Raw genomic sequence first — 14940 nt, 5'->3', positions numbered from 1 at the left:
CGTCCACCAGTGGCCCCGCTGATCAGCACCTCTCCCTCCCCTCAGCACCTCCTCCACACCAGTGATCAGTGGTTCAGTGGCGTGCAGGAAGCGCTGGGGGGAAGGGGAAGGAGTGAGGACAGAGCAGGGTGGGGGCAGGGCAAGGTGGGGCTTTGCGGGGGGGGGGGAAGGGGTGGAGTGGGGGCAGGGCCTGGGGCAGAGCAACGGTCAAGCACCCCTCAGCACATTAGAAAGTCGGCACCTCTCTTTGTATGGTCAACCCACAAAGGATTATACTATAGTGCTTGAATCATGACTAAAATGTGTTTAAACCAGACATGTTGGGAGAATTGATAAACAGGATTTTTCCAGGCAAAGGAATGAGGTTCTGCTTGCTTGAATGCATCTCCCAAGTAAATGGAGCAAGTTGTTACCAACACCAAGAAAAGCATATTTGCATGCCAGGGAAACAAAGCCATCAGAAGAGCAAGTGGGGGAAAAGTGATCACTTAACATTCTCAACAGGGGATGGAGCCAGCACCCCAAGGAAGTCTTCCTGCCTTGGGAAGCAGGGTCAAATAACTGTGAGAGAGACGCTTTTCAAAGCTTTCCTGGACTATCAAGAGAGATGCAGCAACCCCCTGCCACAGAGTCACCAGGGCAATGCTCTTGAACTACTCCCTACGAAGCCAGCCAGGACTCTGGGGGAGCCTCCTCTCTCTGAGCATGCTGTCACCAGGGCAAGAAGCTTACACAGCTTCAACCTTCCTGGGTCTGACCTCGGGGCATTCACCATCCCCTTCCACACCGGGTGCTTCCCACAGCGATTCCACCCGTGCGGGGCTCCTGGGGAAGCCAGAGGGCCCTGCACCCCAACTCCGCAGTCAGGCGTGACTCTCAGCAAGCATAAAATGGAAGGTTTATTAGTTGACAGGAACACAGCATAGAACAGAAGTTGTTAGCACAGAAATCAGTGACTTTCAGCCAAATCCATCTTGGGGGAACCCCGGGCCAGATGCCCTGGACTCTCCCACTTCCAGTCCCCTACCGCAGACTGCCCAGCTTCCAGCGACCCGACCTCTGACACTCCTCCTGGTCTTTGTCTCACTTTCCAGGCAAAGTGTCACCTTGTCGCATTCCCCTCCTGGGCACCGGCCATAACATATGTGCAGGCAGTTGGAGCCGCCTCGCCTGCCTCGAGAGTCTCAGCCAAAGTCACACGCCCCTGTTCCCACAGCCTAGGCACTGGTGCAGCACAAAGGGAAACGGAGGCACATGCAGTATTCATACAAAACAGTAAAACTCACATAGGCTCAACAGTAAGACTGACATAGACTCACATACAACATAAGAAGGGAAAATACCCACTTCATCACACCCTCTAAGTTACCCTTCCCCTGAGGGGAAGAGGAAAACCAGTGCCTTGGACTCTGTGGGGATCCTGACTAAGAGCTAATCAGCCACTGCTGGAAAAGGAAGATGGGGAGGAAATTACCTTGAACAAGAACAGTAACTTGTCACTAGGTCCCAGCCATTAGAAAGTATATTTTTACTTTGATTTGTAACTCTTTCTATTTGTATCCCTTATACTTGAACTCACTTAAAATCCCTCCCTTGTTAATTGAATAAACTTTTTACTTTGCATCTAATCCAGGCCAGTGCTTTGATTGAATTGAGATGATTGTTGGCTCCAGTCAAGAGAACAAGCTGCTGTTTCTGTCTCTTTAAAGGCACAGCAAACGTAACTTCTGGGAGTGCTCCAGGAGAGGGCTGGACACTGCAGGGAGATGGTTTGGGGAAAATTTGGGACTGGGGGGCGTTGGAGTCACTCTGCAAATAGTCACTGGGCAGTGGAAGCCAGGGTGTGCCCTGCATGCAGGTCTGCTGGCTGTGGATCCCGGGCTGTTAGCTACCGCAGCACAGCATTGAAGGCACCCAGAGTGACAGGACAAGGGGTGACACAACCCCTCACTGGTCTGGGTTGCCCCCCAAAACATTACAGCAATACTGATGCAATTAAAGATAATTTTGGATGTTCAATCTGCCCTTCTGCCATTATTACATTAGCCCTGGGCTCAGATAGGTGGCCTTTCCTTGGCCTCTGTAAAATGCATTCCAACTGGACAGAGTTATACATGTTGAAAACAACCAGTCCCGATTGTACTGTACAGCTTGTTTCTGGCAACCCGTCGAAAGCGTTCCCTGTTCTCTAGCACTGCCTATGCACCCCCAGGGTCTTGTTGCAGCATTGCACACCAGGCTCTCCTGGACGGTACACCGTGAAATGGATGATAATTATGGTGGTTTTGGCCTAGGACTGGGAACAAGAGGATGTGTAGCATAGCGGGGAGGGAGCGAGCAGACTTGGCTTGTCTCCTGCAGCATGGTGCCTCTGGCTCTCCACAAAGGCCCTGCTTCTCCTCCCCCTTGTGCCAGCTTTACATCAGAGTCACTTCCGTGATTTGTGTGGCTTTTCTCCTGACCTGTGAGAGGAGGATCACGCCCAGACCCCAGCGCTCCTGGATCCAAGGCTGTGAAGCTGATAGCGTCTCAACTGGGAGCACACCAGTCCTGGAACCATGCATTAATCATTCCCTTCTCCATCTGGACTTTGCTACTCACAGATAATGTTGCCAAAACAACCAAGAGCTCGTGGGAGGGGCCTTATTAAATGAGACCTGGGTGCAGCTAATTAGATGCTTCTGTCCACTTGCCATGGGTCACGGAGCATTGCTATTTGTCCTGTCAGTCATAGGGCTAGAGAATGCACTGGGGTATGGTGGAAAGGGTGTGTGCAGGGAGTGGGATCTGGCCTGTTCCTGCACTGAGAGATTAACTAAAGACACAAGCTCAGTAATGCAGGAAGATAGCCAGGAAGGCAGGGCATTCCCCTCACTCAATGGCTGCTGCAACCGCTCTCTTCAGAGCATGCACATGAGGGAGTTAAATGCTGCACATTTATTAGTAATTATTAATTAATTATAGCTCTCTCAGCCTGCTGACGGAGACACACTAGAGGAAACTATGCCCTGCCCAGGCAATACTCAGAGGAAGGTTTTGTTTGGAATCAGCTGTATGTTTGGGGCAGGGTACGCTTCTGTGCGTATCCAAAGGCAGCTGCATGGACATGGATGGCACATGCCAATCCCCTGCTGCTTGCTGCCTAATTGAGACATCTTCAGGGAGGGAACAGAACAAAGAAATACAAAAGATGAGAACTCAGAAAAAGACAACCTGCCTGTCCTCACTACAGTATCTGCTGCTGTATGTATTTTAGGGCCAGATTGTGTCCCACGGACACAGCCGTCCTAAGGGGTACAGAGCTGCCCTGCCCCACCTGCATCTCAGGGAGTCACAATTCCCTGATTGCTCCAATTTGCGCCAGAGGGAAGTACTTACCCCAGCAGAAAATGACACTCTGTCTGCAATGAATAAGGAGCAGGGAGTGAGTTGTGGCTCTTTGAGCTGTTTCCTTTCTGGGATGAGTGAGTTCTGTTTTGTATTTTTAAATAAAGATTCTAAGGGCCTTGATCTTGCAGTGGGAACATCGAGCACAGACCAACCCCATTGGCAATAATGGGCTCCACACGGCTGCAGGGGGCTGTGCTCGTGGATGCAATCACAGGATCAGGGCTTAAATCAGAACCATAATCTCTGCTAGTTCTTGGGGGCCTAGTTAAATGGTGGCCCCCAGCTGGCGCACATGCTTTGTGCTGAATGTCCTGTGCTGTTGATGTTCGCTGGAGACACAGAAGAACACTGCAGACAACATCATTTTTAAAAAGTGCCAGGAAAGGCACTTTGGCTAATGAGTATAGACTCAGACATGCCAATGAGGGAATCCAGACCCATGCATTTTCCAAAGGGTGATGATAAGGGGGCTATTTGGAAAGCTGTCCATCTGCCCTGACCTATAAATAGGCATGACCAATTATCCTTGTAACAAGGCATTGCTGGTAGATGTAGTGTTTCTCAGAATCCTTGAAGTTTGGCAGCAGGTAGTTTGGGCCTTGCAGGCATCCTTCAGCTCTTTGTCATGCTTCTTAGCTGGATGCCATTAGAATATACATGAATTCTCTGCAGTGATTTACAGACTGCACTAAATAAAGTGAGTTATGTTCCTGCTAACTAACCCCCAAAATGACTTCATTGCCCCACCCCCCGTAACACGGCAGTGACCCCTATATTTAGGTCTGCCTAATGCTTTCTGTCATAAAAGATCCTGGCAGTCTTTTCTTTCAGAAGCTCTCTCAGCTTCACAGTTTGCAGCAGCCCTTTGATATTCACGGGGGGCAGAGAACGGCCTTTTCTTTGTCCCCTGGCAGGCTGTTCAGGTGTTCCAGTGATATGACCTTTTAAACCCTGTCATTTCTCTTGCCTGGGTTGCAATTCTTAAGAAAATGTGGTGGCAGCCACAATACTAACTGTACATGGTGCTTGGCCCTGCTCTGAGCAGGGGCTGGGACGGGATGCCCTCCTAAGGTCCCTTCCAACCCTGAGATTCTATGATTCTAAGGCAGACTCATGCCACTGCCAAACCAGCAGCAGCAACCAGTACTGGGAACTCCAAGGAGCTGTGGGAACAGCTGTGCATGTGTGCGGGCTTGTCATAAATATAAAGAGAAGGGTAAACCCCTTTGAAATCCCTCCTGGCCAGGGGAAAGCTCCTCTCACCTGTAAAGGGTTAAGAAGCTAAAGGTAACCTCGCTGGCACCTGACCAAAATGACCAATGAGGAGACAAGATACTTTCAAAAGCTGGGAGGAGGGAGAGAAACAAAGGGTCTGTGTCTGTCTGTATGCTGTGCTTGGCCAGGGATAGACCAGGAATGGAGTCTTAGAACTTTTAGTAAGTAATCTAGCTAGGTATGTGTTAGATTATGATTTCTTTAAATGGCTGAGAAAAGAATTGTGCTGAATAGAATAACTATTTCTGTCTGTGTATCTTTTTTGTAACTTAAGGTTTTGCCTAGAGGGGTTCTCTATGTTTTCTAATCTAATTACCCTGTAAGATATCTACCATCCTGATTTTACAGGGGGGATTTCTTCATTTCTATTTACTTCTATTTTCTATTAAAAGTCTTCTTGTAAAAAACTGAATGTTTTTTCATTGTTCTCAGATCCAAGGGTTTGGGTCTGTGGTCACCTATGCAAATTGGTGAGGCTTTTTATCCAACATTTCCCAGGAAAGGGGGGGTGCAAGTGTTGGGAGGATTGTTCATTGTTCTTAAGATCCAAGGGTCTGGGTCTGTAGTCACCTAGGCAAATTGGTGAGGCTTTTTACCAAACCTTGTCCAGGAAGTGGGGTGCAGGGTTTTGGGAAGTATTTTGGGGGGAAAGACACGTCCAAACAGCTCTTCCCCAGTAACCAGTATTAGTTTGGTGGTGGTAGCGGCCATTCCAAGGACAACGGGTGGAATACTTTGTACCTTGGGGAAGTTTTGACCTAAGCTGGTAAAGATAAGCTTAGGAGGTTTTTCATGCAGGTCCCCACATCTGTACCCTAGAGTTCAGAGTGGGAGAGGAACCTTGACATGGTGGCATAGCGGTGGGATTAACCTGAAATCATTTTGAGATCCAGTTGAGATTTTTTGAACTAGAAATACAGATTTTAAAAAGAAATTATTTTTTCCTTTGGAAAGGAAGTCCAGAAAGCAGTTGAAACTGAAAGCAGATTGTTTTTCTCTGCTTTGTGGCCAAGCAGAGACAAAAGGGGATTATCTTGTGAATTGCAGGTTTTCTTTGCCTGGAGGCAGGGTACTTAACTCCTGCAGGGAAATTCACAGTCTTCCAACCCAGAGGTTTTTTTTTCTTTTCTTCCTAAAAGTAAATAGGGGGGGTGTGTTCTACCCATTTGCTTTTTCTTGGGGCTGGATAAGCAGGTTTCCAAGTAGTTGGAATTTTTTTGCTTTAATTTGGGCCCAGAGCAGAGACAAGGGAATTGTCTCTTTCTGTAGGCTGACAATCACTATCAGAGAATAGGTATTCTATTCCAGCACAGCAAAATTTTACAGCCAAGTTTTTTTTGTTTATTTCTAAACCTCGGGTGTAAAGTTAGTTAAAAACAGAGAGGTTAGAATGACCAAATCCTCAGCTCGACTACAGCTGGAATTAGCCAAATTTCAGGCTGAGGAAAAACAAAGGGAACATGAAAGACAGATAGAACTCATGCGGCTGGAGAAGGAGGTACAGGAGGCTGCCCACAAGAGGGAAATGGAGGCAAGGAAGCATGTGGAGGAGGAGAAGGAAAAAGAGAGGAAGCATGTGGAGGAGGAGAAGGAAAAAGAGAGGAAGCATGTGGAGGAGGTGGAGAGGATAAAGGCCCAGCAGAATATACCAACAAACCCTAGCAATCCTTCTCCAGGTACCACTTCCCATCCCAGAAAGTTCCCCACCTACAAGGCAGGTGATGATACTGAGGCCTTCTTAGAAAACTTCGAAAGGGCTTGCCTTGGGTACAACATCTCTACTGACCAATACATGGTAGAGCTGAGGCCGCAGCTCAGTGGACCCTTAGCTGAGGTGGCAGCTGAAATGCCTAAAGAACACATGAACAAGTATGAACTGTTTAAATCCAAGGCGAGAGTCAGAATGGGGATAACACCCGAGCAGTCTCGTCGGAGGTTCAGAGCCTAAGGTGGAAACCAGACATGTCATTTACCCGACATGCCTACCACATTGTGAAACATTGGGATGCCTGGATATCAGGAGCAAGTGTTGAATCTCCAGTAAATTTGCCCTTCCTAATGCAAATGGAACAATTCTTAGAGGGTGTTCCTGAGGAAATAGAAAGATACATCCTAGATGGGAAACCCAAAACTGTAATTGAGGCAGGAGAGATTGGAGCCAGATGGGTGGAGGTGGCAGAGAAGAAGAAAACTGGTCGCAGTTGGAGCGGAGACCAGAAGGGACCACCCCAGACCACACCCTATTACCGGGGGCCGCCCAAAGCCCCACCTACCTCCCAAAGAACCCTCCAGACCCCTTATCGTCCCACCACCCCGTTCTCCAGCAACCCTCCTCGCCCCAGTGACCCGTCAGCTGGACGATGTTTTAAATGTAACGAGCTGGGGCATGTAAAGGCCAACTGCCCCAAGAACCCCAACAGATTACAGTTCATTGCACCGGAATCACACCAGAGGTCCACAGGCCCAGATACCTCCCAGATACCCTTGGAGCGGAGGGAAACTGTGAGTGTGGGCGGGAAGAAGGTCACCGCGTGGAGGGACACCGGAGCACAAGTGTCAGCTATCCATGCTTCCTTAGTGGACCCCAATTTAATCAACCCAGAGATCCAAGTGACGATTCAACCCTTCAAGTCCAACTCTTTCAATTTGCCTACAGCCAAGTTGCCTGTCCAGTACAAGGGCTGGTCAGGAATGTGGACTTTTGCAGTCTATGATGATTATCCCATCCCCATGCTGTTGGGGGAAGACTTGGCCAATCATGTGAAGCAGGCCAAGAGGGTGGGAACGGTCACCCGCAGCCAGGCTAAACAAGCCGTGAGGCCTAGCTCTGTTCCGGAAACTTCTATCAGGACCCGGTCAGAGGTGATGGACCCGGACCTCAGGCCAATGTCTGCAACAGCAGTAGTGGATCCAGTCCCAGAGACCCAGACGGAACCAGTCCCAGAACCGGAACCAGCCAAACAACCAACACCAGACCCCATGCCAGCACTGAATCCAGTACTTGCAACCTCAACACCAGAGGGCCCCACTGAACCTGAACTGGCAGCAGCCGATAACCCTACACAAGAGGCTCAGCCGGAGCCTGAATCCCAACATAGTGCACCAGCGGAGAGCGGTTCACAGTCAACAGAAACAGCTCCATCCCCTATATCGCTTCCAGAGGGACCAAGCCTAGGTCCACAGCCTCTGGAGCTGAAGTGGTTGGTGAGTGTGTTATGGTGCCAGGGTCTCGGGGGTCATACCCTGCTGGTGGCAGTGGAGGCTGGCGGTACCAGCTGCATGTAACAAATCTTGTTTTTACCCGTTTCCTTACTCAAGGCGAAGAAATTTCACACAAACCCTACTTTAAAAGAATGTGATTTAGACTGCAAGGGCAAGCACCTGAGCGTCAGGACATGGCAGCGTTACGATTCCTTGGCCCTTAATTCAGCCTCTGTGTACGTCTGCATTGGATACAGGCTGTGGTCACAGAGGGCAGCAGTCCCTTGGTAAGCAGGCTATCTTGCCATGGGCGGGTGGGACGCTGGCTCAGGATCTGCACCAGCTGGGACTGGGTTTCTGGGTGGAGTTTAAGGAGTTCATTCTAACCTAGAAAGCCCAGACTGGCTTAGGCTCCGCCGACCTGAGTGACGATGTTCTTCTCATGTTTACGGCTGCAGCCACGGAGATCAGCAGGGGTAATACAGCTTGAGCTGGAGCCCCATCAGTACACCTGAGAGAGCCTGCTGGCCAGCACTCCTTGCTAGGGCTTTGGGATTCGCTCTCCTACAGGGCCAGAGCCTTACAGACCAGCTTTCCCCATGCTGTGGGGGAATCGCAGGGGAGGAGTAAAAAGAAAAGGAGTACTTGTGGCACCTTAGAGACTAACCAATTTATTTGAGCATGAGCTTTCGTGAGCTACAGCTCACTTCATCGGATGCATCGGAGCGGACCTGCGCTACAGTCATGCTGGGGAGCTGCTTGCTGTGCTTTTGTAAGTGATGGCCAGGGCGTGTGGCTGCCCGTCTCACATTTATATCACTAAATCAGCGGTTCTCAGACTGTGGGTTGGGAGCCCAAATTGGGTCTCGACTCCCTTTGAATGGGTCGCCAGGGCTGTCTTACATTTGCTGGGGCTCAGGGCTCTAGCCTTGAGGACCACTGCCCAGGGGCAAAGCCAAAGCCCGAGGGCAGTGGGGCTCAGGTTGCAGGCCCCCTGCCTGGGGCTGAAGCCCTTGAGCTTCAGCTTTGGCCCCCCTGCCAAAAGCGGTGAGGCTCAGGCTTTGGTTCCCCCACCCGGGGTAGTGGGGCTTGGATAGGCTCAAGCTTTGATCTCCCCTCCTGGGGTCATGAAGTAATTTTTGTTGTCAGAGGTGGTCACAGTGCAATGAAGTTTGAGAAGCCCTGCACTAAATCAATCCCTTCGGCCAGGACTTTGGTGTAGGGAAGCCTTCCCGGGCAATCCAGGGAGCGAGAGCTGCCATTCTAACAATTGCCTGGGAAGAACAAACATTTCTAGGTGCTCATTCCAAATGGGAACCTCGGGACTGAGGCTGATGTTCAGAGGCGTGTGTTACACATGACTGTCCCCATCACTCCCAGGTGATCCAGAGAAATGCAAACAATCCATTTTGCATGATGGATCATGTCAGTATTGCTTATGAACCCACAACACAGGGTTTTCGATGAGGGGGCCACTTCCATTGGAAGGGAAGAAATTTCATTTCGACGTTGGCGTGTTTATCATTTGGAAGCTGCCAGCTACTAATCTAGGCTTATTAGAAGGTGTACCTGGCCTTGATGCAATCATATCATGTGCCATGAATTGCATGCTGGTTCTCATTTTGAAATGATCTCTCTGTGAGGTTATTGTCCCTAAACCTGGGTCCTGAGAAGTTCCACATGCTGTTTTTATATTAAAATGAGAGTGATGCCTTTATGTTTCTCTTGCAAAATCCTTCCCCCCACATCTTGAATGTTTTCTATCCGTCCATCAGTCTGTTCTCTGGCTTTCTCTGCCATGCTCATCCCCCATGGTATCTGAGCACCAGGAATGTCTCTGCATCCCAAAGCCCTGTCCTGCATGGGAGCTGAAATGGCCTCACAACCTAGCCCCGTGGCTCAGTTTGGCCCCTGGGCTCTGGGGCCTGTACCAGATGGTCTTCTTTTACTCCAGTGCCTTGTTGGCATCACGCAGGAATGGTTAGAGGCGAGGCCACTGTTTTGTAGTCAGGTATAAGAATTCTAGGGCTAGAGCTTCAGCTGGGGTATATCAGCATCACTCAGTTGACTTCAACGGAGCGATGTTGATTAACACCAACTGAGGATCTGGCCTAGAATTTCTTCCAGTTGAGTGGATGGGTCATTACACAAAGTAAAACTATTTCCCCATGTTTATTTCCCCATGTTTTTATTGGAAAAAATTTTGAAGGAGAAGGTAGTTAAGGACATTGAAGTCAATGGTAATTGGGACAAAATACAACATGGTTTTACAAAAGGTAGATCGTGCCAAACCAACCTGATCTCCTTCTTTGAGAAAGTAACAGATTTTTTAGATAAAGGAAACGCAGTGGATCTAATTTACTTAGATTTTAGTAAGGCGTTTGATACGGTGCCACATGGGGAATTATTAGTTAAATTGGATAAGATGGGCATCAATAGGAATATTGAAAGGTGGATAGGGAATTGGTTAAAGGGGAGACTACAACGGGTCCTACTGAAAGGTGAACTGTCAAGTTGGAGGGAGGTTACCAGTGGAGTTCCTCAGGGATCGGTTTTGGGACCAATCTTATTTAATCTTTTTATTACTGACCTGGGCACAAAAAGTGGGAGTGTGCTAATAAAGTTTGCAGATGATACAAAGCTGGGAGGTATTGCTAATTTAGAGAAGGACAGGGATACCCTACAGGAGGATCTGGATGACCTTGTAAACTGGAGTAATAGGAATAGGATGAAATTTAATAGTGAGAAGTGTAAGGTCATGCATTTAGGGATTAATAACAAGAATTTTAGTTATAAGCTAGGGACGCATCAACTAGAAGTAACGGAGGAGGAAAAGGACCTTGGAGTATTGGTTGATCATAGGATGACTATGAGCTGCCAATGTGATATGGCTGTGAAAAAAGCTAATGTCGTCTTGGGATGCATCAGGAGAGGTATTTCCAGTAGGGATAAGGAGGTTTTAGTACCGTTATATAAGGCACTGGTGAGACCTCACCTGGAGTACTGTGTGCAGTTCTGGTCTCCCATGTTTAAGAAGGATGAATTCAAACTGGAACAGGTACAGAGAAGGGCTACTAGGATGATCCGAGGAATGGAAAACTTGTCTTATGAAAGGAGACTCAGGGAGCTTGGCTTGTTTAGCCTAACTAAAAGAAGGCTGAGGGGAGATATGATTGCTCTCTATAAATATACCAGAGGGATAAATACCAGAGAGGGAGAGGAATTATTTAAACTCAGTACCAATGTGGACACAAGAACAAATGGATATAAACTGGCCACTAGGAAATTTAGATTAGAAATTAGACGAAGGTTTCTAACCATCAGAGGAGTGAAGTTTTGGAATAGCCTTCCGAGGGAAGTAGTGGGGGCAAAAGATCTATCTTGCTTTAAGATTAAACTCGATAAGTTTATGGAGGAGATGGTATAATGGGATAACATGGTTTTGGTAATTAAATATTCATGGTAAATAGGCCCAATGGCCTGTGATGGGTTTTAGATGGGGTAAGATCCAAGTTACCTGGGAAAGAATTTTCTGTAGTATCTGGCTGATGAATCTTGCCCATATGCTCAGGGTTTAGCTGATCGCCATATTTGGGGTCGGGAAGGAATTTTCCTCCAGGGCAGATTGGAAGAGGCCCTGGAGGTTTTTCGCCTTCCTCTGTAGCATGGGGCACGGGTCACTTGCTGGAGAATTCTCTGCTCCTTGAGGTCTTTAAACTACAATTTGAGGACTTCAATAGCACAGATATAGGTGTGAGGTTTTTTTTGTAGGAGTGGTGGGTGAAATTCTGTGGCTTGCGTTGTGCAGGAGGTCAGACTAGATGATCATAATGGTCCCTTCTGACCTAAATATCTATGAATCTATTTCCTCCCCTCTGCCCCCACCCCCGTTCCTCAGACATTCTTGTCAACTGCTGGAAATGGCCCACCTTGATTATCACTACAAAAGGTCCCCCCCCCCTCCCCACGCGCTCTCCTGCTGGTAATAGCTCACCTTACCTGATCACTCTCATTACAGTTTTCAGAGTAACAGCCGTGTTAGTCTGTATTCGCAAAAAGAAAAGGAGTACTTGTGGCACCTTAGAGACTAACCAATTTATTTGAGCATGAGCTTTCGTGAGCTACAGCTCACTTCATCAGATACATTACATTACACTCATTACAGTGTGTATGGTAACACCCATTGTTTCATGTTCTCTGTGTATATAAATCTCCCCACTGTATTTTCCACTGCATGCATCCAATGAAGTGAGCTGTAGCTCATGAAAGCTTATGCTCAAATAAATTCGTTAGTCTCTAAGGTGCCACAAGTCCTCCTTTTCTTTTTGCGGATACAGACTAACACGGTTGCTATTCTGAAACCTTCCAGTTGTGGGTTTCAAGCCACTAAAGTAATCAGGCCAGAATGGAAGCTGTCCCTGTAAAGAGCTGTGCAAATTTCATTTGTGTGCCTGCTTAGCAGCTCTGTTCTTTCTCTAGACATTCCTGGGAGAATGGAGACATGCCATTGTGCATTTTGATAGCACCGTTCACCTAAGGGTCTTCGAATGCTCTACAAACCCAAGTTAAACTTCGCAATACCAGTGTAAGATAGGGATGCAGAGAACTCCCCACTCAGAACCTCAAACATTTTGTATTCTCTTGGATGGTTCCTTGTCTATACAAATCTAATCTGTCCTGCCTGGGAAAAAACTTGCATGGCATCAGTGCTGAATAGTCAGCACACAACCGATGCACACAACAGTTAATATCAAATTCTCTGTGTTTACTTACAGGCCCACAGAGGAGTCACTGGGCTATCGAATGCGCTATGAAATACTGCTAGCTTTGTACTCGTACAGGGCGCATATTGCGTTCCGTGGTGACGCTCCCCAGCTTTGGCTGAGCTGGCTAGGCCATTCTATATTAAACCTGATATTCTGAGGGTTGACAAGACTGTGAGGGACTAAAAGACATGTCCCTTTGTACCCATTCATCCCTCTCATGTGCAGCCAGATACTCCAATCACACCCTAGTGTCACAGCCATCTGGCCCCATTGAGCTGGACTCTGCATGCTGCCATGCCAGCTGAGCACTGCAGGGACCTAACCTGACTCACCAGACCAGAGTGGAAAGACAGGACCATTGGCGTGGCACAGACACCCCGGGCAAGTGAGAGCGGGATCAGGCCCAACGCCAGGGTAGCACGGGCAAATGAGAGCAGGATCGGGCCCAGCAGGGCCCCAAGGATGCCCCGAGTGAGCAAGAGCGGGATCAGACCCAGCGGGGTCCCATATTCCTCCCAGATGAGCAAGAGCAGGATAAGGCCTAATGGGGCTGCCCCCCCCCCCCCCCCCAGGTGAGTGCAGACATCTCTCATTGGGTGTGCGACTCACACCTTAGCACACTGTCTCACCCACACACATTCCTCAGCTTACCGCACTCATTTGGAGGAAATAGATAAAGATTTTAAATAGTTCTACTCAGGCCCTACTAGAGACAATACTCCCGGGCCTCAGGCCCAGGGCTCAGAGCTGGGAGAGCTGCTTTCCAAGCTTGTGTCGGGTAGTAAACATGGAGATGACAGGCCCCTGCCTCCTAGGGTTCCCACCTGGCCCAGATTTGACTGGCCTGGCTGGTTTTTTATGGCTTTGCCACTTGCCAGAAAAATAATTTAATCTGCTGGGTTTTTTAGGTGGGTGTAAAGATTTGCATTATTCTCCCAATACACGGAGACGGGGAAGGATTGTGTGTCCAGCGAAGGCCGCTGCAGCGTTCGCGGTACCGCGGGTTGAGTGACGACAGCTCAGAACTGTTGAGAACAGGGCAGCTGCCCGCCCCGCCGCGCAGCCCGGGCCTGGGGGAGAGGGCTTGAGCCACGGGAGAGTGAGGAGCCGACGATGTTCTCAACCCCCTCTGTCTGGGGGCTTTCGCCACGTCCTGTCTGGGCAGGGGTGGGTTGCGGCCAGTGCACCCAGGGAGCGAGCCCGGACCCGGGCAGGACACAGGGGAGCGAGCCCAGGCGGGGCCAGGGGCAGGACCCCCGGGGGAGCGGGCCGGGGCGGGGGGAGCCGGGGCGGGGCGGGACCCCCGGGGGAGCGGGCCGGGGCGGGGGGAGCCGGGGCGGGGCGGGACCCCCGGGGGAGCGGGCCGGGGCGCGGGGAGCCGGGGCGGGGCGGGGCGGGGCGGGGGGAGCCGGGGGAGCGGGCCGGGGGGCAGGGCCCCGCTCTGGGCAGGTGCCGCGCCCCCCGTGAGCGGAGCTTGTCTTGGCTCTGGCGGGAGCCCACCTGACAGACCACTCAACCCCCCCCGAGCCCCAACCCTCGCCGGCCGCACGGACTCCGCGGCCCGAGGCTGCCCCGACTCTGGCCAGGTCTCCGCCGCCTTGCCCCGCCGCGCGCTCCCCCGCAGGGCCCCCCGGCTCTGCCCCCCCCCGCCGCGCGCTCCCCCGCAGGGCCCCCCGGCTCTGCCCCCCCCCACCCGCAGGGCTCCCCGGCTTTGCTCCCCGGCTCTGCCCGCCCCCCCCGCAGGGCTCCCCAGGCTCGGCTCTGCCCCCCCCCCCACAGGGCTCCCCGGCTCTGCTCCCCCCCCCCGCCCGCCGGCCCTCCCGGCTCTGCCCCCCCCCCCGCCCGCAGGGCTCCCCGGCTCGGCTCTGCCCCCCCTCCCGCAGGGCTCCCCGGCTTTGCTCCCCGGCTCGGCTCCCCGGCTTTGCTCCCCGGCGCGCGGCCGGCCCGCCCCCTGCGTGGGGCGTTCCCCCGGCTCCCCGCCGCCGGCAGCCCTGGGAGCCCGCCTGGTTCGCGGCGGCGGCGGCTGGCGGGACGCGGGGCTCGCCCGGCACTGGCGGACGGCGCCCGGAGGGGCCGGAGCCTGGGATCCCTGCGGCCGAGAGAGGCGCGCTCTGCCGGGCCAAGCCACAGCCAGGGGCGCGGGCTTGGCGGGGTCCGCGGCGCGCTGCGAAGGTAGGAGCCCGTCGGCGGGGAGGCGGGCCGCGCACCTGCCGGGGCGGCCGGGCGTCGTGCGAGCCCCACGCCGCTGCCGGGCGGTCGATCCGCTGCAGCCAGCCACGCCTGGGAACCCCAGATCTTCCCGTGGCAT

The sequence above is a fragment of the Eretmochelys imbricata genome, chromosome 5, assembly GCF_965152235.1.
Source record: "Eretmochelys imbricata isolate rEreImb1 chromosome 5, rEreImb1.hap1, whole genome shotgun sequence".
Lineage (NCBI taxonomy): Eukaryota > Metazoa > Chordata > Testudines > Cheloniidae > Eretmochelys > Eretmochelys imbricata.
The sequence above is the reverse complement of the archived record's forward strand: the minus strand, read 5'-3'. Positions refer to the sequence as shown.